Here is a 25,028-nt window from a genome sequence, read left to right as displayed (position 1 = left end):
GACTTGCTTGGATCTGTTTATTTACTTTGCATGAATGTTATTGTTTGTATTTTCTTCTTGACAATTAGTGTGTTGGATGCATAGAGTGTTAATAAGGTGTGTGTGTGTGTGTGTGTGTGTGTGTGTGTGTGTGTGTGTGTGTGTGTGTGTGTGTGTGTGTGTGTGTGTGTGTGTGTGTGTGTGTGTGTGTGTGTGTGTGTGTGTGTGTGTGTGTGTGTGTGTGTGTGTGCCCACTGTCATGGCTTATTGATGCAGTGTAGAAGCAAGACTGGCAGGGGGACTTCAGTGAGATAAAGAGCTGGCGGGACATGCAGCAGGCTCAGGTTAGGGGCTGCTGGGCCAAGCATCGCTCTGTGTAATTACCACTCTGACAGCCCAACCAAACTGCCTCCCATCTCTCTCTCTCCCTCTCTCTCTCTCTGTTTTTCTCCCTCTCTCTCTCCCTCCCTCCCTCTCTCTCTCTCTCTCTCTCTCTCTCTCTCCCTCCCTCCCTCCCTCCCTCTCTCTCTCTCTCTGTTTTTCTCCCTCTCTCTCTCCCTCTCTCTCTCTCTCTGTTTTTCTCCCTCTCTCTCTCCCTCCCTCCCTATCCCTCTCCCTCCCTCCCTCCCTCCCTCTCTCTCTCTCTCTCTCTCTCTCCCTCCCTCCCTATCCCTCCCTCTCTCTGTCAGTCTCTCCCTCTCTCCCTCCCTCCCTCCCTCTCTCTCTCTCTCTCTCTCTCTCTCTCTGTCTTTCTCCCTTTCTCTCCCTCTCTCCTTCTCATTGTCTTAATGTCTGTTCCTCTGGCCCTGTCCAATTCTCTCTCTCCTTTTGAAGACACTCTGTCTGCTGGCCTCTGCACTCTCGGTGGCTCTGCAGAGCTTCCCTTTCACTCAGCACTCGGAGAGTCTGCCTTCCCTGCCTGCCTTCAGCCTGAGCAGGCGGCGGCGGCGTCGTCATCCCGATGCTCCGACACGTGGTCCCCGACTGTCAGGATAATCTCCTGGAGAGCGAGCGAGCGAGCGAGCGAGCGAGCGCGCCGTCACAGCTGGTGCCGTAGCCCCGTGCCTTCCGTGATTTGTACGCCGCTGTATGAAATCCATGCATATGAGCTGTCCACAGGGAGAAGCTGTCTCCCGCGTTGACTTGTTGCGGAAAGAAGCAAAAGCTGCACACTCAATGCTCCCCCCCCCCCCACACACACACACACCCCGAAAAACAAACAAACAAACAAAGTGTGCAGGCTGTCGCGACGTGTTTACTCATCTCTTTTGCTGTAGCTGTGAGTTATTCATAACGATGGCAGAGAACTTTTTTCACAGTGAGCGAACTAAGCGATCTCTCCGGCTAATGGACACGGCGGCAGATGAATTGATTTGACTCTAATGACTCCGGCGGCCTTTCAGCACCACCACCCCACCCCCCCGCCCAGCCTGCCGCCCCTCTTCCTCTCTGAATGCCAAAAATATGGCAGCAGCAGCAGCAGCGGCGGCGGCAACCGGGGCAACTGCCATGTCAGGCAGGGCTGTGGATCTCGGAGAGGTTGGTGGGCTGCTTTCTGTCAGCTGTGTGCAGCCGGCTGCCCTTTCCCTCGCACAGTGCATGTCAAATAAACATTAGCATGCGGCTTCAAATGCCAGAACACGGCCCTGCAGCCCTCGCTGGCGCTGCTGCAATGTATGAGGTCCTGTGAGAAACCACAGTAGGAGTTAGCGCGCCGCAGTTGGCTTATTCTCATACACTCCGTGCGAGAGATCTGGGGTTGGCTCACAGAATTATTATGACATTGACTTTTTATCTTGCTATAAATTTAATCATTTATTTATTATATTCTAAAAAAAATCTTATTTAATGGTGTATGTGCACACAATAAGTCGGCTATATTTGTTTGTATGCACACATAATACAAGAGAATAGAGTATCTCCTTGAAGGAGGATATATCTATTTTCTATTGAGATTTCTTCCCTTTCAAATCTGAACCCTGCAGGCTTCTGCTCGTCATCCCTCCCCCTCGCTTTCTTTATCCGTCTCTGCTCCTTCGCCCTCAATTATCGTGTCCCGTGATCCTGGTGGACAGGACGACAGAGGCCAGTGCTAGTGCCAGAGCCACCCACACAAACAGGAGAGACTGGCCAGGGTTGGGGCTCCACTGGTGGGCAGACTTGCCTCATCTGTGCCCTTCAGTGGCATGGACCATGCATGTTATCTGAAAACACAGAGTGTGTGTGTGTGTCTGTGTGTTTATAGGTACTTTGGATGTGCCATGGTCTTTTTATACGAGAGACTGTGTGTGTGTGTGTGTGTGTGTGTGTGTGTGTGTGTGTGTGTGTGTGTGTGTGTGTGTGTGTGTGTGTGTGTGCGTGTGTGCGCGTGTGTGCGCAACCATGGATTTCAGCCAGCTTTCATCAAAATATCCAAAGCTAAGCTTTGCCATCCTTTCTCTAAGTTATAACCCGAGGCAGTTTTGGCTGTTCACAATGACCTGTATTTAAATTAATTAGTGTGGGATTACATTGTTTCACTTTGCAGTTGTATTAAGGCCTAGGTGCTAATGTTGCAGGAGTACCGTTTTATAGCATTAGTGTTATTTGCTCAGTGATATCCAGTCAAGAGCTTTTGTGTCCAGGCCGCTTTTATACTGGGGATGTGCCATGGTAACTGGAGGCTGTTATCCTCCATATATTATTTTCCCTGTCTGTAATTAACAAAAGGGCTCATATGAGCTGAGCTTAGGAGCTATTACAGTTACAGCATTTTACCATTTGTTTTCCTTTATTTTCCTTCCCCCTCTTTGATTTCCCCTTGCTAGGAATATATTTCGGAATAGGCCATTTTCCTCTTTGATTACTGAGAGGGAATTGAATTTTTTTGCCAGAATTAAGCCTAAATTGGCAATCTTGCAGTTAAGAATAGATTATCATTATTGATGGATATCTGGATTAGCCTGCCTTGTGCTGCAGGTGGTAGGTAGTCGTTGATTGCTGTCATATGCTGCCTCTTGTTATATGGCACTTTTCTGCACAACTTCATTTGACCTGTATAATGTTTGTTCTTTCAGACACATATTTGAGTTTTTACCAATGGTAATAGCAGATCGTTTGCACTGTTTACCTAATAACAATTTAGTTCATGTTCTTTTTTCTCTTTCTGATTGACTGTGTTGGTTTGTCAACATAGCATGCATCACTGAATGAATTTGATCAAATGCCCCCCCCCCCCCCCCCCCCGCCACCGAAAACCCCCCAAAACAAGCTTCATGGCTAATGAGCAGACATAATTGTCATGAAATGGGGACCGTATGACTCAGAAAGCCTTAAATTGGCCAATCAGTAGTAAAATGGACAGATTCATCTGTAGCCAGATTAAGCATACCTGAGCTCCCTGATGAGGGCTACCTGCCAAATGCGCCTCATATCAGTATTTTTATGGGCCGTGATATAATGCAGACAGGGCATTGCCATGTACAAATGATCATCGCAAGCAATCATGGTGAACTTATTCTGTTTAGGTCGTTTGATTTGGCTTAATTGAAGGTTTTTTTTTTTCAAAGCAGCAGTAGGCCATCAGAGTGAAGACATTTCCATAGAATAATTTCCATAAGCACTGAGATGGAGACTGATGAAACCCAAGGGAGGAATTGGACTGCTAGAATATGCAAGAAACAATAGGGCTCCATTAATCTGCCAAGATAACTGTGATATCGACTTATCGTACGATATATATATGGACATTACCACAATCATTTTAGCTGACCTTGATATTGCCCATTGTGTGTAGTGTGTGCTTGTTTAACATAAGAGGGAATGTCACCATTGCTTCAGCCAGTCACACTGCTTCTGCGCTCTCCTGTGCACTCTCAGAGGCTGGGCTCTGCCGTTTGCTAATGTTGCCCTCTTCTCTGATGGAGCCCTGAGGATACACATTTTGCATGTTCTTGATGAAAATTGCTGGACGAAAAAAACTAAACAAAACGCCCATAAGGAAGTTGTCTAGCAAAAGTATAAAATGACTAGAGTGTTAATAAGGTGTGTGTCTGTGTGTGTGTGTGTGTGTGTTTATATGTGTGTGTGTGTGACTGTATTCCTTTGCGAATTGTTTCATATTAAGTGCAATTTGTGTTAATGGAGCCCAAAAGTCCCTTTTATTTCATTTCATTTGGTTGTGTGGTTTTGTTTTATTTATGTTTTAGAGTGTTTCTTTTTTATGACATTCCAAGTCCATGCCATTTATTGTTTTTATTTTTTCGCCCTAATTGTCCAAGGTTTTTGTCTGTGAGTTAAAAGCTGTGACTAAACCTTCTTACTGTGTGCGAGTCATCAAGAGACTGTGCAGACTGCCTTTTTGTTTTGCAATATCGCATCTTGAAGACCATCAAACTCTTTCACTGATAACTTCCAAACCGACAGTCCTTTAACCTACCTATTATTGGTGGTGTTATTTTCACTTGTCCATAGAGTGTGGTAGCCACCCAGAAGCTTGTAGTTTTTAGCATTACCATTTTAATGCTTTCTGGTTCGTAAGAAAAAATCTCTATGGGAAAATGAATGAAGTTTTTGGTAATACAGTTCAAATAAGGTCTGAGCGAAGCAACGGCCGTCGAAAACCTCGCCGTTCAGTTTGATGAGTTAAAATGTATTTACTATTCAGTATTTTGTCCCAAACTGTAGTCTTGTTTCGTAACAATGAGATGTTGCTACCAAAATGCTACACCAAAAAATAAGTGGACTACAGCACGCCGCTTGCCTGGTGCAACCAGCAGGACGGTTGAGAGGGATCCATGGTTACAGATGACTCTTCCCTCACTCCCCTCGACTTCTCATATAACTTTACATTAGAGTCATAGTATCTAAACCATCTGATGTGTGTATATATATATATATATATATATATATATATATATATATATATATATATATATATATACACTATCCAAATGATTGTGGTTGTCAAAGTCTTCTGTAGTCGACATGTTAACTTTAGAATGTGTCTCTTCAGTTCAATTGCTGAGCATTCTTTCTTGCCTTTTTCTTCTGACAGGGCTACTGGATAAGAACATCTTCACTCCACAAAACTTCATATTCTGTACACTTTTTAAAAAATGTATTTCCTTTCATTTTCACATAACATTCAAGTGTGCAAAAACTTTGAGCGTGATTATTAAATAGCCTCTTCCAGATACGTATTTTTTTTATGAGAAAGATAACGGGGGATTTATCCTCACTCTTCAGCAGAAACCCCTTGCAGCACTCTATTTATTGTTCTGTAACACATGTTTTGGTAATTCATTTTCTGTTCTTTCCACCTTTGTTTATCTTCCGCCCAAACAGTAAGCATTATACTATTGCAAGAGCACCTCTGACTCTTCATCAACACCTTGTCTTGTCATGACTGCTCTCAAGGCATGAGGCAGTCAGAGGCCAAATAAGTTTGTTTGCTGCAATTAGCGGTAGCGGCTTAGCATACTTGTGCCGATTTGAGCCGCACTGTTATTGTACCCCACGCCGAAGGGAGGCGCTTGGATCAAATGGCATTCCTTGTGAGTGTCAAGCCTCCAGTAAGAGGGGGAAAAAAATAAACCTGACAAGCGGCCAAGTGCAAGGTATTAGTCGCGTGCCTTTCCGTTACTTCCAGATATTTCTCTCCTTTGCACTTGTGGTGTACGCACAAAGCCCCCCCCCCCCCCCCACATGCATTTCCCACCTGTTTCCGTGGCTCAGCAGAGTGCTGCATGACAAACACGGTTGCTCTCGAGACCTGTCTCCGGGTTGCCCTCTGTGTTAACTGAATGCACATGCAATGCAATAAAAAGCTGGTGCACAAAGGTGTTTAGTCCTGATGGATTTAGTTTTCATCGACCTAGTTTTCATTGACCTTTTCTCATCTTTTGCCTTTAGTCCGTGGCTAAATAGATACAGTATTTCTGGTCAATGGCCACAGCGATTTTTTTCATTATTGGGGGGTACGAGAATGTGCAGACAATGCTAATCTTTCCTCTGTCACAATACTGGTCATTTGCTTCAGTGTGATGCAGATAAGAGAACAAAGCTTTTTGCTGGCGTTCAAACAGTTGCTTAAAGGACTATATGGCTTCACAATGGATGACTGCAATTTATCAAAAGAGTGTGTCCATGATTCAATAGTTTACATCTCATCAGTGTTAAAAGGAGCACCTTCAATGGCATAGTGTCTAATCTTGTGCTATTTTTAGGAATAAGGTATATTTCCACTGAAAAGAAAAACATAATGTTGTTCTAGCTGTTAGAAAGTATGAAAGCTGGTCACTGTGACCACTAGTCTCTCTCTCTCTCTCTCCTCTCTCTCTGTTTCTCTCTTCCTCCCTCCCTCCCTCTCCCCCTCCCTCTCCCCCTCCCACCCTTAGAGAGAGCTGAGGTGTTGAGTAACTCAAGCCCATCCATAGTCTTGGCCGTGGATTTCAGGCGACCTTTGCTGGCATCAATTCCCCCCTTGAGGAGAATGAAGCAATCTCAGCCTGAGATGGTAGACAACACCATCTGTCCAACAAAATCTAAGATGAGAAGCAGGAATGGCATATTGGCGGAGGTGTTAGAGCCAGGGAACATATAGGATCTTATAGCTTCTCTGAGATAACAGTATTACAACCATCTTGCCTTGTGTTTTTATAGTTTTATATCCCAATAGATCAGACATGCATCCCAGCCACATGGTTTAATATATGGACAAAGTAACCGCGGGGTCCAGAAAACTTTTGACACCCAAATGCACAAAATAATAGCTTCATAGGGGGAGGTGGAGGAGGAATTCTTTCGTGGCTATATAGTTCTCAGCTGTCCATGTTTCTATCTGCCTGTAGTCTAAGTGGAGTTGGGAGAGCTGTCGGGGTGCGGTCGGGCCTAAACGACTTCCTTCTTATGGGACGCCCCACCAGGAAAGAATCACCAGTAAATTCATAGATGTCTCCATTAGAGTCAGACTTTATTATTCAGGCCTGGTAAACACGCTGGTCACCCTATATCGCCCTCTCTTGTCTCCCTCCCCCGGCTGCCTAGTGTCCCTGCCAGCTGTAATTTATTGTCGCGGGTATAAATAGGATGGCACAGAGGCAGGTGGTCCAATCTGCAAGCTCAGCTCTCTCCGTCCCAGTGGGTTGTGGAGGTTGGAGCGAGCCACTGTGGTTTTCTCTGAGTGCCGAGCGAGAAGCCCCTCACCCAGGCGGCTGTCCCAGTACCGCCACAGTGCTTTGGGCACTCTGATTAATGAGTTGTCCTGGTACCCATCACTGTTAAGGTTGGTGGCTCATCCACGGTCCTGGAATTGGTGTTTGCAAAGAGTATTTTGGTGTCATTCATCAAAGAAAAAAAAAAACAAGAAAAAAAACATGGCCTTTTTACTATATTCTTACATGACAAAATGTGAATCTAACTGTGGTATTTGAAGAGAGTTTGAGTTTTATGAAGCAGTTTTTTGTTTTTGTTTAATTCAATTATTTACAGTATGTTACAGATCAGAATCAGGCTGTGATGTAAATGCTTTTAAAGGTCATGTAGCAAATTACCCTACTGTTTGTTGGCATTAAACCTTACCATTGGGTGACCTTTATTTAGGAAGTACCTTATTTATAAAGGGATTTGCACAGTCTGATATTCTATGCAGGGTGTTCTTTTCACTTGCTTTGTCCTCTGAGAGATCTTCAAAGGCCTGAACAGTTTATTTTCCAGCATTTTGATCACACTGGGCTATGATCTGACACTTTATTGCTCCCAGAGTCATAACCCGGTCATGTGGAGGAATGATGGTATGTCTCAGCGTGTCTTTTGTTTTATTGCGGGTTTGTGTTTTCAAGAGATGAATTTGAAAACAATTGCCCAACAGGGAGAATTGTGGGTAGGGAGAACACAAGGCCGATGCGTTTAATTCCCATGCTGACCTGACACGGCATCGCTCTGCAGCACAGTCAGGAATAACTGGATGTGAGATTCGAGGGGGGGAAGTAAATTGCTCCAGCATCAGAGTCGCCCCGGTGTCAGTCATCATCCTAGCTTCTTCTTCTTCCCTGTCCCTCCCGCATCCATACCAGAGATTGAGGGAGGCTTGGTGGTGTTGGAGGGGAGGGGGGGTGGGGTGGGGTGGGGTTTGGAATGACGGCTCGGCCGTTAATCGCTGGGGAAACGCAGCCTCTGTTGCCGGAAGCAAACTAAGAGGCCGGAGCGACGCTCCCGGGAACAGAGGAGGTGTTTATCTGTGCAGGCAGACCTCCCCTCCATCATCCTGCCAGTGGAGACAGAGCAGGGGATCATGCTTCGCCCCACAGATAAGGAGTCCAGACACGAGCCCTCCGCCGGCCCCGACAGACTAACACACCAGCAGAGACGGAGGGAGGGGGGGCGAGGAGAGGAGAGAGGAGGAAATGAAAAAAAAAAACGATGACCAAACTTAAAACAGAACATTGCCCTAGTTTGGGATTCTTGCATTTTTCTCTTTCCCTGGCAGATTCGCCTAAAGTTGGAGAGATTAATAAAAAGAAGGGGGGGGGGGGGGGAGTAACATCTATTAAGTTGGACCAAAATGAATCCTGGAGGGAGGCAATCATTAAGATTGGGTACCTGGTTCTGTCTTCTTTGATATTTTGCAGTTATGCATTTAATTTAGTCCCTGGGATTTTCTCTCTCCTCCGTATAAAGATGTGGAGCTCTGCTCAGCCCCCCAGTCATTGATCACCAAAGCAAGATGAATAGAGCATGAAAAAAAACTTTCCTGTAATCCAATTATTTCTGATACCCTTGTTGTTTTACTTAAGCGGTCACTTGTCCTACTGAAAAGTGTTGAGTGGGCGCATTAGGTGACTGATTCATGTGGGGTCATGTATGGTGCCCTGGGGAAGAAAGATGATCTCTTATTTCAGTGTTGCCATACATAAAATATGTGCATATACTCTGACTCCACGTTTAAACACACCAGACATTCCTCTACATTGGCAAAGTATGTGATAATGTCCCGAGTCAATTAAAATTTGGTGACTGTCTATTGCTGTGTGCTATTTATTGTGAGATGTCAGGGCTGAAGGAACATTCTCATCATTCTCAGTTGCAGCATTGTATTTGGTGGCACATTGAAACGGAATGTCTGACTGTCAGAAAGAGATAGGAAATGCGGATGAGTGAACTTGGACGAGACCTACCGGACTTATTGAGCCCTTCTCTGCCATGTCCTTTGAGTCTTGGGCGGATTTGGGCTTTTACATATTGGATGGAGTAGCAGCTCAATGTTAGCCCAGCTGTGACAGACCTCCTTAAAGATGCGCAGTTGAGCTGAGCAGAGATGCGGGTCTATTCCCATGAATAAAAAGTGTGCATTTATTTCATTGTCCCAAGGTCTGACTAGAAATAATGTGCAAACCTGCCAAGTCTCGGGAGAGTGGGATGGGTTGTGCTGGCATGGTAGCCTAGAAATCTAGATGCACCCTAGCGGCAGCAAATGTAATTTGCAGCCAGGGTAGTCTAGCAACTCTCCGTTGGCTTGCGAGCTGGAAAAAACAAACTTCGATCAGGCCAATCACATTGTTTATAGAGTCGGTCGACGGGCTTAACATAATGACGGCAGAGTTGCGACGGTTCCACGTGAATTCCCTGCTACTTGACAACAAAGAAGATGGATGCTGCTGCTGGCGAACAGCGCAACTCATTAAACTTTTTTTAAGTTGGCAAAAGTTTGATCAACTAGCCAACCAGCTCCACTGGTGGGAAAATGCATGGGACTCATGAGTTGTAGCACTATCCAGAGGGTGCAGAGGGAATTTGAAAGACAACCGTTTATCCCGCCCCTCGGATTGAGCACTGCCAATGGTGAGTTCCCAGACCCTACATCTTGATCTTGGTTTGCCTCGTCAGGCTATTGGCATGGGGTATTTAAGGGCCATTTAAGGCGAACTATGAGGCTAAAAGGATATATACTCTGTCGTCACAACATGGCCCTGTAATGCTGTCATTGGTTGCTCTTATGGATCGGTGCAATTTGTTTCATGCTGTTCTGGATTGAAATTCAAAATTGCTTTATTAGCATGAGCATTTAGACTTGGTGGCACCAATGCACAAAGACCAATAATACAGCTATACTAATTTGTGATGAACACCCAGAGGTCTGATTACACGGGTCGTAAGAGGCTTTCATATTTGTCCTCATAAAACCATGAACAGCGCAACAAAGAGGCAGATCTAGTGAACTTTAGAGCCATTTGTATGACCATTAGCTTGAATTAGCATGTTAATTCCATAACAGCTTAGCAACAGTGCAACAAGTGCAACAGTGTCATATTTCCCAAATCTAAAATCCTTTTGCATTTATGAGACACTTGAGATGCTTTCTCCAAATGACCCTCATTGTAAGCAACAACAAAACCGTAGGATAAGGCAACAATGCTGAATGATGTCCCCGCAGAGGGATAGCTTTCATTTTTATAACACACTTTTGTTTGTTTATTGATTGCTCACTGTCTGGCTCAAATGTTCAGGGCTCTGTCTCACAAAAAGAAATCAACTTAGTCACACTCGGCCCAAGACAATGGGGGGGCAGGATTCACTCAGCCGGTAGCATCACCTGGGGAGCAGTAAAGCCATCTCACTCCAGCAGACCTCTAAATAGCTTTGGAACAATGCGGAGCTTGGAAATCCGAAAGTCAATCAGTCAGGCGTCAATGGGTTCCGTGTTCTATGCTCTGTCCGAGCAGTCAGGGCTACCCGCCATAGTGTGAGGTTGAAGAGCCCTCTTCAGTGAGTTGATATGAAACTCAATCTTGAATTTGACCAGGGAATTGCAAGATTGCGATATGATTATGGATTTGCTTTGTGACAGTTTGGGAAGATGTTTCTAACTTTATAAAATCAAAGCTGCTTTTTGAACCCCTGCACCTTCAATGTCTTGCGGTACTGACTGCTTCTCTGTGTTTCTGAGATAGCCATTGAAACATGTCCCAAAATAGAAATGCAGATGACTGTCTGTGTTAACTGGGTTATATGGTTTTATTATCAGTTATTTTGTCAAATTAGTTCACCTTGTTTACTGAAGCAAACACACGGAAGAAGGTTTGAAGAGCAGAAGAACATCTGTAAGAAAATGTGATTGATTCGTTGCTCTATAGTGTTGAGATAAGACGCCTGATGTCATTCAGCAGTTTTCCCTTTTCCCCTGCAGTTTCACCCATGTTTTTGTCCTCATGTGGGATGGCTCACATCAGTCAGCTGTTCTGTTGTCATTATACACCATTACATACACCAAGTCTTTGGACCTTCTAGCTACCCATTGGTCCCATCTGTCGAGATTTGAGGAGATCCTTCCATTTTCTACGTGGCATCCTTTTTTGTTTTAAGCTCGTTGCTTTCTCTGCTTTTGGCGCTGCCCTCTCATCTTTAATGCACAATCTGTGTCTTCACCAAGTGCAGGGAGCACACCTAATGCGAAAACAATTTGAACTCCAGAATTCAATTTCCCCTCCCTTCTTCCCTCTCTCTCTCTCCCTCCCTCCTTCTCTAGTCCTCTAGCCGCCAGGCCCTTTAGGCGGACCCGTTAACAGGTTGCTGGGTAACCTTGGTGTCAGCAGTCTGTGCCGGCCGTTCGGGATTGCGGGCACCCTGCCACCAATGGAGTTAATGACCTCAGGTACCGCAATCAGCCTTGATGATAGTGCTCTGCAATATGAGGGTATTGGTATTCATTGTGTCCGCTTCAAACTATGAATTATTTATGGTTGGCTCCGAGCAAACATCGGGTTCTGTAAAGTGGCAGACGACTGCAAAGAGGGCTAAATGGAGGAGAGGGAGAAACACAGAATGTGTAAGATGAAAGCTGCACACCTCACGCTCATATCCCTACAAGGGCAGGGAGGGGGTGGGGGGGGTGCTTGCGCAGGTAACTGTTCAGCTCTCGTTAACCATTTGGTGGTCATTCAATCACTGGTTGAGCATTGCAGTGAGACTCCTGGCTGGCAGGACACATTATCTTTCTCAAAGTTCCGAGATCGAGCAGATCTGCTGTCGTAATACTGCTGTGGACACACCGAAGACACAGAAGGATCCAGACGAAGTATCAAAAAGAAGTAAAGGAAAGGGAACCGTGAATGGGGAATGAAAGCAGAGGGGAGACAAAAGTGGCGTAAAATATTATAAATGCATCTCAGCATGTTCACAAGGATTACACTTACAGTGCGATTCATTTTTTTTATCTCATATTTCAGAATCAGATGCCTTAGAGTGCTGTTTTCAAGTGCACCCCCCCCCCCCCCAATGTTTCCAAAATAGCACTGTAAAATAGCAGTGTTTGGAACCACCTTACCTAATGTGCAAAAGCCTGTGCGACATCCAACAGAAGCATTACAGCGTTCTAAAAGGCCCTTTCATTGAAGAAGTGTCTTATATAACATGAACACAAGGACAAGGCGAGCACAGCGTGACGGCGCAGGCAGGCGAGGCAGACGGAGCAGTACATTTCAGGGCGAATTCAAGAATAAAATAATCAGGACACGCGTGGTTCGGAATTCATGGGAGTGTTGCGCGCATGTGTTATGTTGACTTTATTTGCCTGAAGAGAGATGCAATTTCCCAAGATGCTGCTCATCTTCCATCCTGTATTGCATTCTTTCTTTCTTTCTTTCTTTCTTCCTTTCTTTCCATCTCACTGTCGCCGACGTTCATAAGCAGAATAGATCTTCATGCATTATTGTGTTGCCTCAGCAGTCTGGGTCGGCAAATGTCACAGCAGTCTGGGTCGGCAAATCCCGACGTCAAGCTAGCACAGGGGATCTCACCACCGCACACAAATAGTGTCGCCCGCCACCACAGTGGAGAATGTATGGAGCGTGGCTTCAGGCAGACACCGTGTTGCGTGATGGTCCTGTCCTGGCTGTTACAATAATTGGAGTGCCATCTGTGGGGGTCATAAAAAACACTGCACTCGTTATTTACGACTTTGTAGCCCGTGCTTTGTGGGACATGACTCAACATTCAACTTTTTGAAGGTTTTCTTTCCCTCTAGTGCCATTTTGCTATAGGCACTATTAGGCAGTGTAATAATTTCTGAAGTGTACGTGTTTGCGTTTGATGTGAGTGTGATTAGCAATTTGATGGTGCATAAGGCCTGGATGCCATTAGTCCACCGAGAGGAGGAGGAAGGCATGGCCATGAGAGGAAATGACCCTGTGACTGACTTTACCACACCAGCGGTGAAGCACTTGGCTCCTGCTGTTAAAGTAGAGCAATTTACACAGAAAGCGGGGTCCCCGTCGCGCATTGCATACCCACACATGAATTGGTTACTACTTGCTTGATTAGAGCCATATCCAACAATGGACCATTGGAGATCAGCCTTAGTGCTTCTCTTTGTATCACAGCCCTGTATGGGTTCGGCTGGCCGTCTGACTAAGCCCACGCATTATCATCAGGGGTCTCATGGTCTCTGTGTCCCTGCTGAGAAAATCATCGGATGAGAAGAGCTGCAAGGTGTTGCTCATATGGCTCCATTTTCGAGACAACAACTAACTGGGCCTCTTGCTCATAAGGCACTTTCGGCATGAAAAGAGATTAGCGCTAGTCGAGGACTCACCACATCACTCAGCAATGCTGGGATGAGGCCCAGCCTGGGAAAGAGAAGCAGAACGATTGTCATAAATCAGCATGGGAAACATAATCCAGCTGGTTTATTTTGTTGGAGCCATTTCATGCGCGTTGCTTAGCCTTTCCCTCTCTCTTTTTTCCTGTACGTATATTTTATTGTTTATTTATTTATGTTGACAACGGCAACAGCTATGCCGTTGAGGCTAGTTTGCAAAATAGCTGCGCTCAATCTCCCATTTTGATGATAATTAATAAGGCAAATTGAAGGCAGATGCTTGATGTGGCTTTTTAGTTGTTGAGCTAAATACATGCAGGTTTGATTTAGTTACATTTTGCCAAGCCTGTTTACTTTCACTTTAGAGCTTTTGTAGAGGGGTGTTTATTTTCCTTTTTTCTTCTTAAAAAAAAAAAACAAGCGTGTGCGGCGATATTTTGTTGTTCTGCAGCTCTGCCAGACTCTCAACTTGCCAAAGCGCTCGGACGAGGCCATATGTGTCAGCTGTGAGTGATTTCCCCAGTCCTGCACGTTGGCCACAGACACAAGGCGAGCTTGCATGCATACGGCTGTTAAATTCAGGTCCATTGGCCCCAGGCCCACTCATAAATAGCAAGTCTCTGTGCTACATTTGAGACCCTCCAGTCTCCCAGCTGAGGGATGGGAGAGGTTGCCTGCTTTGCTATGGCTGCAACCCAGTCTGTTTTTTTCCCCCTTTTATTCCTGAACTTCATTACAGTGACATCACATTGTTGTTTTTCTTTTTAAAATAATCATTTGGGAATCTGTTGAGGTTGACCAATTCTTTTATCACACTCCTTGCATGGATTCAGAAGTATTAAGAAGGCTGTTGGCTCTTGCGAGTAATATATTCTATTATCACAGCACTGCCTTTGCTGGCCTCATCTGCATGACACAATTTTGATGAACGTTATTGGATATAGTTGTAGTTATACTTTATTAGATGAGGGGCCTTTCTTAGAGGCTGGAAACGAGAGAGTTGTATTGTATTGTTGTATTATCAATCTCTGTCGGGCAGACGACGCGGCGGTTGTGCTGTAATCTGGAGAGATGCAGTTGTATTTATCCTCGCGTGCCTCTGAGCGCCTTCTGCACAGCCGTCGCCAGATTTCGCACACGTCTGTCACCGGCTCCGTCACTGGCTGCCGGTATTTTCCGGGGTGTCTCGCGTCACGGAAACGTGTCAGCGGGGACTAATTAGCTAACAAACACAAAGCCACCACCCTTTTTGTCCAGAAAAGTGCCGCTGTGTTTCTTTTTTTCAGGTCAGGGTGGAGGGGGGATAGGAAGGAGTGTAATGATAGGGGGATGAACACTTTTATTCAGCAGTTAATGAGAATTGGATGGGTATCAAAGCAGACTTGTGGGGTAGCGGCTCTGCAGTCTCCTCAGGGACAGACTGCATTGTTCCCACTTGGAGAGAAAATCAATGTTTTTGCAAAGAGGACACTGCACGTTTCCCCCCTTTTTGGCTGTTGAAAGGAACCTGTCATACTGAGTTTTCTTCCAGCAATTCCTCAGCCTCGTTACCCCACCACACACACGCGCCTGCACACACACACACACCCACACACACACACACACATACACATGCAAAGTACTGATTTCCCCCCGGTGAGACATAAATTAGAAGCTTTAGAAAATATTTCTCCTAACCCGGTGCACACCTATTCTCTAAATAGGTTTTATTTTTATTAGACGTAGCCTTCTAAATCAGAAGGTTTTGGCATTGCTGGTTGTGGCGTTACTGATGGTTTATCTGTTTCATTCAAATCATTGTTTTTGATGCTAGTGTCAAGACAATGTAAGGACTTTATACTTATATACTATCCATCTTCTCCACAAATGCCTTAACATTGTTTTCTGGTCACTATCTTGTACTGTACAACAAGATAGAGAAATCTAAGAACAGGATGTACGTAGACCCTAGCAGGGTAGGCTATTCATTTTTAAAAATAATTCCGTTCACACCGATGCTAAAAACAGCCGGGGGAAGGTGTCGCAAACCACTCGAGCAAACAGATAGCCAATCAGAGATTTCAAACAAACGAGGGAAAAAACGTTGTTTTCCCTTGATTACGTGCAAATGTGATACTGGAGTTTTCCCACACATCCATTTTGGCCGTAGTTTTCAGAAATTATCGTGTTCAGTGATAAAACCTCCGTTTTCATGTAAATGAAAGGCCAAACCGCATGGAAATATATGCATTTTCCCTATGTGTAAACAGGGTCTTAAGCCGTCTGTCTAGCTTCTAGCCACAGTGTTTTTGTTGCAAACCTAAGCGTGCTCAGATGACGTGATAGATGAGGCACCGTTGCTCATCTGTCCATCATCGTACAAAGCCCAATTTGATTGGTCCAAACAGCTCTGGTTCGGGCATAGTTGCTCGACAACGGAACAAGTCCAGACCAACCTTCCCGACCTCAGATGTTGTGGACGGGGCTAAGTTCGGCTGGCGCCCAGGCTAGTTTTATACCACTTCTTTCCTGAGAGTTCTGAAAGAAAGCTGTCTCTCAGATGCTGATTGAGTTGTACAATGTAATGGCAGATGTGGCCTTCCAGCTATGTGCTATTGCTTCCTTTTTGTGTAGCATACTTTTTGTGGAAATCTCTGTTCTTTATGTTTGAGCCACAGATGCAGCAGAGGCTGCACAGGGCTCACACTGTAGCCTAACTCTGGCTAACATCATTGGCATTCGATTTAATGGGCAATCGACCCATTTGCTCCAATAACAAGGGAGCACACCTGCTCTGGTCTGCCCCAGGGTTACAGTCATTTTTGAGACCTCTCCGTGGCCAGTGTGGCAGGTCAGGTGATGCCCCAGGTCAGGTATGTCATGGCAGAAATCCCATTATTCTGGCAATCTGGTTTCAACACCTCTGCGCTGTCCCACATGGCTTAGGGGCTTTGAATTGAATCGGCCACAGTTTAAAAGCCCTAAAAGAACCTAATGGCTCATGCCTTGGCGATTTAACCCTCCCCCCTACACAATACACACACACACACACACACACACACACGCGCACACACACACACACACACACACGCACACACATACACACACACACAAACTCCAGTGTTCAACCCCAACCCACCAGCAGTCGTTTGTGTGTGTCTCTGCTTCTGACTAATGAACCTGTATCTCATGGGGGACCTCTGAGGACCTGCACTGCCTGCAATTATTGTTCTTGTTTATCCTGTTTGTTTGTTTGTTTTAAATCTGGAGCAGTAAGCTATTTCTCAACTAACCAGGAGGCTCAACCGGGCGGTGACCTCTGCCAGCCCTGGGTTGCACTGCTATTTTAAATACATGCATGCAGTTAATCATGATCATTCTTTTAATGATCATTCTCATCACTTTTATGATCCACCACTTAATTTATCAGTGAAGTGATTGACCGTAAGTCTGTCTGAAGGATTGCTTTCAGATACAATCCTTTCTGATCGACATAGACTCACCAAAAAGCGCAAAGAGTGAAATGAGTAGGCAACATGTACACTTTGGTAAATATTTGAAGCAAGAGAATCAATTTGTAGAAGATAGTGAATTCTATTAGCCTGGAAATACCCATAAAAACTTTTGGCAAATTTGGTGTTTGCTCTGCAGGTCAGTCTGGCCAAGAGCCATTGAAGCCCATTTCCAATGTCCCTAAAACATGGGCATACAATCACTAATCCGGCATGGATGTGTATTTCTTTGGAACTTTTCCAGACCCACTCCCATACAATTCTGAAGGTCTGGGTGTTCCTAGGCTAGATTTGCATTGGGTTAGCATTAAATAGAATTAGGCTATAGGTGGGTAAAGTAATGTGTAATGATGTGAAAAATAGCCTACTCCAGTTGTGTGTGAGAATTAGTATCCTGTCATGGGTGGATCAATAAAACTGGATGATCTCTCCAAACCGGCCTAACAGCTGGAGGGAAGAGTGAAGAACCCCGCCAGTGGTTTGGCGATAGCCATTTGAAAGATGGCCTACTTTTCCAATGACCTGGTCTATTGTAGTTCTAAAGTAGATTTATTCCTGTCTTGGGGTAGTGCAATAAGGATGGGGCTAGGTTGCATTCACAGTCTTTACATTTCAATTGAGTTTTAATCATTTATATATGGCCAGTAGCGATGAACATTGTCTCAAAGTGCTGTGCACAAAACTACCTTTAGATTCCCTGAAGAACAAGGACACAGAGGCAAGCAGCAACACGGAAAAAGCCCATTTTTATAAGGAAAAATAAAACCTTGGGCAGAGCCTGGTTGAAAAGCGGGTCTCAGCTGCCAACTACTGGTGTTGTAGGAAAGTTACGAAAGAGGCCTCTGACACTCATACGACTTTTTATTGCAATGGCTTTACTTTTATGCAATATTCAACCATACCCCCCCCCTTCTCTGTCTCTCTCTCTCTCTGTCTCTCTCTCTCTTTATCTCTCTCTCTGTCACTCTCTCTCTCAGACGTGGCTGCTTCCTCAGTATCTGGGCAATCCTTTCTCCTTGTGCACATCGGGTCTGTTTTAATTGTGGAGAGGTGAGTGTTATTATTGTTACAGCTTCTCATTAGCATGCAGACATGGCTAAAGCCAAGTGAAAATGATGTTGACTCTTGTCTTTTCCTCCATTCTTTGTCTAAGGGATTTGGCAGTAGCAATGCTGAGTGCCTGTAACATTACTTCAAAGCCATATGAGGACACAGTTGTGCTTTCCAATACATGAGTACCTTGCCTGTAATGGATTAGCACCTCCTCGGTTCAGTAATATGTGCTTTTTTTGCCGTATTTTTCCAGCTTGAGCTTTATTGCCCAACACTTTTCCATTCACACCCAAATGTTGTGTCACTGCTTTAAGAATATTCTTTTTTTTTTATCCATGATCCGATGTTGATTATGTCCAGCAGTTTGTCCCTTGCTCGTGGATGTGACCAGATCAAACATTAGCTAACACATCTGGTTGAGATTCAAGATGTTGTGTCACGTTACTAAAGACAAGTCTCGTCACCTGGACATTTCAGTTTTTCCTATAACTGTGCATGCATATTTCATCAGTAAATAAGTACCGTATATTAAAAGCTGACCCTCGATCGTTCTCTGTGATGTACAGTAGGTCACAATGACCATCGCCTCTTGAGTGCTCAACTGTTTGACGCCGTGAGTGAGCGAAATCGGTGTAAATCCACACCAAGCGCTCCTCTAATGTGGCATCTGCCCTTCCTTGGCTCTTGGCTCTTGGTTGCCATGACAGTGACATATGGGGATAATAACTTCAGCTAAAAAGGCCATTTTTGGGTGTGTTCTGGCTCTCCTGAGGGACGACACTAGGGTGTTCCGCTTGATTAACTGTCGAGGTGGACAACCGAAGGCCGAAGCCCTTGCCAAGAAAAGGATCTGTGTGTGTGTAGCCCTCTTTAATAACCGAAGGTCCAGTTTTTCAAGCGTCCACTCCCCTGCCAAGGCTTGTATTTTTTCTGCCGATACTTTCGAGGCATTACTGAGTATGGCATTACTGACATCTATTATGACATCCATTATTTAAGAGAGTTGGAACTACTCCCTCCTCTGTGATTACTTCGATTCAGATGTGCATCATGAGATTCTGTCGTTTTTGACACCCTATGATCCATCACTGATGAATTGCGACACTGGCAGCTCCCTGATTGGTAACCCACCCCCCTAAGTCAAACTGAATGACACCCTTCTGTTGGAACAGCTTGCCCCTCCCTGTCATTTTGGAGGTGAGCAATCACATGGGAGAGGACAGATATGTTGGGTTTCTGTGATTCTGGTACCGGTAAGTCTCTAAGCAGGTTGATTCCTTTTGCAATCAGAGAACAGCAGGCCTGTTTTTAGGTGGCTTATTACTGCATGTCTCAGTAAAAAAAAATTGGAATTGCTCATTCACTTCACACATGGCAGTATATGCTTCAAGTTAGACTGCTAAACTAAATGGCTGTGCACATCATTGTTTATAGCATATTTCCTTTTCCCCATCTGTAATCCTAAGATCTCATTTCTTTCCTTCCCTTTTCCTCCAAAGTCCTCTCTGTATCTGAAAATGAAATACTGTGGCATTTTTGCAGATAACTCCGCTGGCTAGCGCCGAAGACTGTGGAGGAGTAGGGGGGGGGGGGGTTGGAGACGTTCCGGCTGTACGTGGCACTGTATAAATCAGTTTGTCTTTAAGTGTGTATGATGAATCCACTGCTGGCTAGCACACCATCTCCGTTTCATCCCTGAGAAAGGCCCAAGCTGGCCCATGCAGAAACCTATCCTTACCACTTCCCACCCACCCCAATCTCCCATTCCTCATCTGTCTCCTCCTCCTTCTCCTCCTCCTCCTCCTCTTCTTCCAGCAGCATGATGAATAGGTGGCGATGCGCTGATCTGTTATCTCCGCCATCGCAATGTGCCCGTGTTGACTCTGTCTGATAAGCTTCTGTTCGTCTGTGGGGGTCCACTGATCTTTGCCACCAGCAGTGTTCTGGCCCGTAGCTCCACTGGCAGGCTCCTCGGGATGAATAATGCCCTCCACTTATGCCATGATATCTGCGGAAGAAGCCGCGCCGCTTTCGTCAATAAACATCACGGAGCGCGCCAGCCCGGGGAGAAAATGAAACGCTGTGCTGGGTTGCGCTGCGCCATAGAGTTTGTGCTGCTTTTCTCATTTGTTTGCTCTTCTTTTCACCTCTATTACAAGAGCAGATTTTCCCCATGCGTTTGTGTGTGTGTGTGTGTGTGTGTGTGTGTGTGTGTGTGTGTGTGTGTGTGTGTGTGTGTGTGTGTGTGTGTGTGTGTGTGTGTGTGTGTGTGTGTGTGTGTGTGTGTGTGTGTGTGTGTGTGTGTGTGTGTGTCTGTGTGTGTGTGTGTGTGTGTGTGTGTGCGCGCGCGCGCTGTTTGATAGAGGATGACAGTTTGATCATGTCATAAGTCTGTAATTAACTAATGGGAAAATGCCCCTAATGGCAGCCCTTTTCATTATGTTGGGCGAGAATGGCAAATTGAAGCGCAACCTGCAATTATCTCAGGTCTCGCATTAACGTAGAGCGGCAGTGAACCTGCACAGCATTCTTCCTCACAGGAAATCATTGGTCCGAGTTTCCAAGGTTACGTCTGGATGGGTAGACAGAAAATATGAAAAAGATTTTTAAAAAAATGAATGATCAATTATGAATGCCTCTTACATCTGTGTTCTCCATAACTGTGATGAACTTGGTACTTGATTTTGGGAGTCTTAAGAGCCTTTCCTCTATTGATTTCAGCCTAAGACGAGGTGCTACAGATGTAACAGTTCAGTTAGAATCAGTCCATTGATTTGAAAGGCAGAAATATAGAGCAATATTAAAGGTATCCAGTGCAGTTTCATTTTTTTTTTTTTTTTTAGCTAATGGGCTCCCCCTATAGTTGTGAAGTATTTGTATTTTACCCAACTGTTGTAAATACCACGCAAGGCTGCCAGGTTGGTTCTCAGTAGACGGGTAGGAACAGCTGGGAAGTTGCACTATTCTTCCTAATACAGTTATATTCATCATCAAAATGACTTTAAAGCTATCATATTAAGTTAAACAATGTGCATAGGAAGTTGCCTTTAAGTAACTGATTGAATTGGGAAGATGATAGATTTATATTCCCAAGGACTTTGAATAGTTCTCCTTACTGGTAGTAAAAAGTAGACTACTAGATACAATTTTGTCTTTTTGTCACAATGTACTTGCTGTAAAATGTAAAGTTTTTTTTAGACTGGGATTTTAGTACAGTGTTAAATTTGAACATAATTGAATAGGAGTCGTGACTATATGTGTGTATGTTTTTTCGGTGTTAGAAACCGAAACTAAAGTCCAATGGCTGCATTCCAGATCCTTGGTGTGCCAGCAAGTTCTGTGTCTTGTAACAAACTGGCTGTTCAGCCATTGACTAAAGAATCCAAATTATGTCATAAAGGCGAAAAGCCAGAGATTTGCTTTCCTACTAGAGCCCCACCGTCAGCACAACAGATTTGGCCAATCCTCGGAGCAATTACACGCTCGCCTTCATCGTCGGAGAACAGAAGTGGGGGAAGTGGCAGAACCTAGCTGAGTCAGTGTGATCGGTGTGGGTTCATCACCCTGCCATGGACACTGGACATGCAGCTGGAAACACAGACACCTGTACATGTCTGAAGGATAAAATGTGCAAAAGATGTTTAAACACACACTTCCTTCTCTCCCTCTCTAGTACTCCCCCATTCGAGCTAGGGGATCTGCTTTTAATGTCCTCAGGTTCAACATATCGTTACTAGACGCGTACGGTTTTTCTTTTTTCTGTAGTGTATTGCATCCCCCCCCCCCCCGCCTCATCATAAGAGATATTCAGATTTTAGGTCTAGCTCACATCTTCTCTGTTTTAATCACATTCATGCCCACAGCTAGTGGTGTCCTGTATAATAACACAATTCTCTTTGGAACTCGGGGAGCTGGGATCCATTCTAAACTCACCAGCTCACGTTTTAAGCCTGGGTCCCACACATGCATTTTATGATTGAAAATAGGAGGGTGGTGGGTAGTGGCTGGGGGTGGGTGGGTTGCATGGTTGCGGGACAATTTTTCAAAGAGCTGAACTGAAATTCCCCTTCCTGAGAACTTATGTCATTAATAGTCATTACACATTTGGCACTTCGAAGTCAGAAATGTGACTGCATTTCCCTGCTGCTGTGAGGAGTGCTGGTGGGGGGAACAGTAGAAAAAGGAAGGTGATCTCAATAATGAATGTGTAAGGAGAGCGCAAGTTGCGAGGGTGAAATATGATTGTTTTTGATGTTTCTTTATGTCTGACGTGGCTCCCGGACCGCACACTGCGCTTTCCTCTCTCCCGCAGCACTCTTCCTGATCCTCATGTGATTGTTTAGGAGTCAGAGTCAAAGTCAAAGTTTCTTTTTAAACGCAACTTGGATATCTTTCCCCATTTGTACACTGTCATTGCCGTGTAGGATCTCGTTGCATATCTGTGTGTGTACTTGGATCTGGGATCTGGGATTCAAGTGAGATGCTGTGCCTGGCCCTAATATTGCGTGCGTGCGTGTATGTGTGTGTGTATGTGTGTGTGTGTGTGCATGCGCGTGTGCGTGCGTGTGTGCGTATGTGTGATAATTGTGCCTATGTGCGTACATGGGTGCCTTTTTGCTGCCCTTCACTTCAACCCAGTAAGGGATGGGAGACCACAGTCAGTGGCTCCTCTATTACCACTTGCGCTGTGGAGTAAATTGAAGAAGGTTGTGGCAGGGCCTTGGAACGAGTGCTTCGATGGCTCTGACACCCTCCTACAACCCCTGCTGCCCCCCCCCATCACCCAGCCTGCCCCTCTCTTTCTTCTGTCTTTCAGCGTTGTGCCTAAGTGCCTGTTACTCACCACAAAGCAATCTCAGCCCCATATCAGGCTGGCTCGCCACGCTCAGCTGTGTGGCTCTCGGACACTGTGATTTGGTATCACAGGCCCTGCTAAAACAGCCATTTAGTCTGTTGACAGCACCGTTCCTTTGTATCCCGTGAAAAGAGCGTGGTCAGACTCTAGCCTACTAAATGAACCCTGAAAGACACTAATGGACAGCTGGACTCCGTCTTGAGACGGCTGAAATGACTAAGATCATAGTGTTTATTTTAGAAAAGGAAATGGTTTTGAGAGTCTGAGAGTGCCAAAACCATCACAAATGATTTTATTTAGATATTCTGGAATATCTGGTTGTTCATCTGGTTGTGTGGAGCAACCAACGGGCGCAACCAATAGAGCACGTCTTGCTTTTGGCCGTGTTTGTATACGACCAGAGAGTAATTTTGGTATCTCTCGCCACATCACTAGTAGCACACTCCTCATAGCCCTCGCATGCTCTGTCTGACGCATCCTAAATCAGTCCAGGCTGTGCCCATTTCATCTGTTGTCATGGTTTCACGTGCCCTGTGCTGAGAGAGGAGCTGAAATGTAAGTGCGGTGTAATTGTTCTTGGTGTTCTAGCGAGTTCCTTTCATCTGCGGGTGAGGGATGATGTGTTGTTCACTCTTGTCAAGGCAAGATCCATCTCTGTCACCATATATTCATTTCATTCTGTCTCACGCGCATGTTCCCCTGTCTATACACCCCTGGTATAGCCAGTTTTTCAGCCATATGAAGACGGTGTGTCTTTGGGATCTGATGAACTTGCTGCCACTTAGAAGAGCTTGCAGCAAACGCTACCTTTGCTTTGGGTGTCAGCGTTTTCAAAACACCTCTGTTATCCTGGCTAGACAGATCTTTCCATGCAACCTTTCTTTTCTTTTTTTTTTTGTGATGCTGGAGAGGCCAGTGCTGCCACATAGCAAACTGCAGCACTTTGATAAAAAGCACAAAATCCATTACAGCTGCGGGATGCCCGACAGCATGCTTTATTTTCTTCAACCTGTCTGCCCTCCTTTGTGCAGAAGAGGGCTCGTTTCACCTACAGTACATGTACACTTACCGTGGTGGACTGGAAGAAACATTTTAAGTTGCCGTTACTCCGCACGTTGGCAGTATTGATCACCTTTATCTCTGTTAAGAATAGTGTCCAGATCCATGTCCTAATTCATGAGCACTGCATTACAAGGTCACTCACTGTATGGATTTTGCGGCACACTTAGTATGAAAGTCATTGTGCAAGGTGCTTGAAGGTGGACTGTGCAAATATTTGGAAAATCTGCTTGGGATTGAGGTTTTAGTTCTGTTTGGAGGGCTTGAGAACCAGATTATTGCTCAGAGCTGACTCACTCTCCACCGCAGATGAGATAATGCCTCAAATCAAAATGGATTATCTCAATGTTTGTCTTTTATGTAGGCCAAGCATCTTGAGAAGGGACTATTTTTAGGTGTAAGGCGTAAGGAAGTTATCGTGGGTTAGGCTGAGGGTACGCTAAACAAATTGTTGCTTACGCATAAGATGATTTTCCCTTATTGTATTCCAGCATTCTCATAACCTCCTGTGGATTTGGTAAAGGCAACCAAAGGAAGATGAGGATGAGACAAGGAGCAAACGTTAAATTATGTTTAAACCGAAAACACTGTTTATACGTATAACACTTCAATGTAAAACCGTCTTTGATTTTGTTCAGCATTTTGACAACGGCATTATGCATCAGAAATGTGAAGACTACTGTTATATATCTCCTCCACTAAAAAGATACAAGGAAAGAGAAAAAAACCCTTTGCGGCTCAGAGTAATTTTTATCAGCCGATTGCTTAGCTTTCCTTTTCAATGCAGCCTTGTGCTTGAGACGCTCATCAAGTTAAAGATCCCTTGCTTGTCATTTCTTATTCAACGTCTCTCTCTCTCTCTTGCACAACAGCAAGCCATCAGTAATTATGACTTATGAGTCCTGTGCTTCGCATCTCTTTAGCGCCAAACAGGGCTGTTGTTATTATACAGTAGTATTAAGAAGACCTACTCAGACCTCTCATGGAAAACAGTAAGCCTTGATTTACAAAATGAGCT

The 25,028-nt window shown here is 44.9% G+C and overlaps 1 protein-coding gene across 1 annotated transcript in view; it reads left to right on the top strand.

Annotated features, from left to right (window-relative positions):
- enox2 (ecto-NOX disulfide-thiol exchanger 2) overlaps positions 1 to 25,028 on the top strand; it is a 243,873-nt gene that overhangs the window by 31,710 nt on the left and 187,135 nt on the right. Inside the window, exon 4 of the mRNA XM_076291632.1 lies at positions 18,021 to 18,093. The gene's annotated coding sequence lies outside the window, so the exon portion shown is untranslated. The remainder of the gene's footprint in view (positions 1 to 18,020; positions 18,094 to 25,028) is intronic.

This window comes from Alosa pseudoharengus, unplaced genomic scaffold (assembly GCF_046254945.1).
Source record: "Alosa pseudoharengus isolate Yale_2024_CS ecotype anadromous, Long Island Sound unplaced genomic scaffold, YU_APseudo_1.1 YU_APseudo_1.1_scf_19, whole genome shotgun sequence".
Taxonomy (NCBI): Eukaryota; Metazoa; Chordata; class Actinopteri; order Clupeiformes; family Clupeidae; genus Alosa; species Alosa pseudoharengus.
This window is presented reverse-complemented; position numbering and strand designations above follow the sequence as displayed.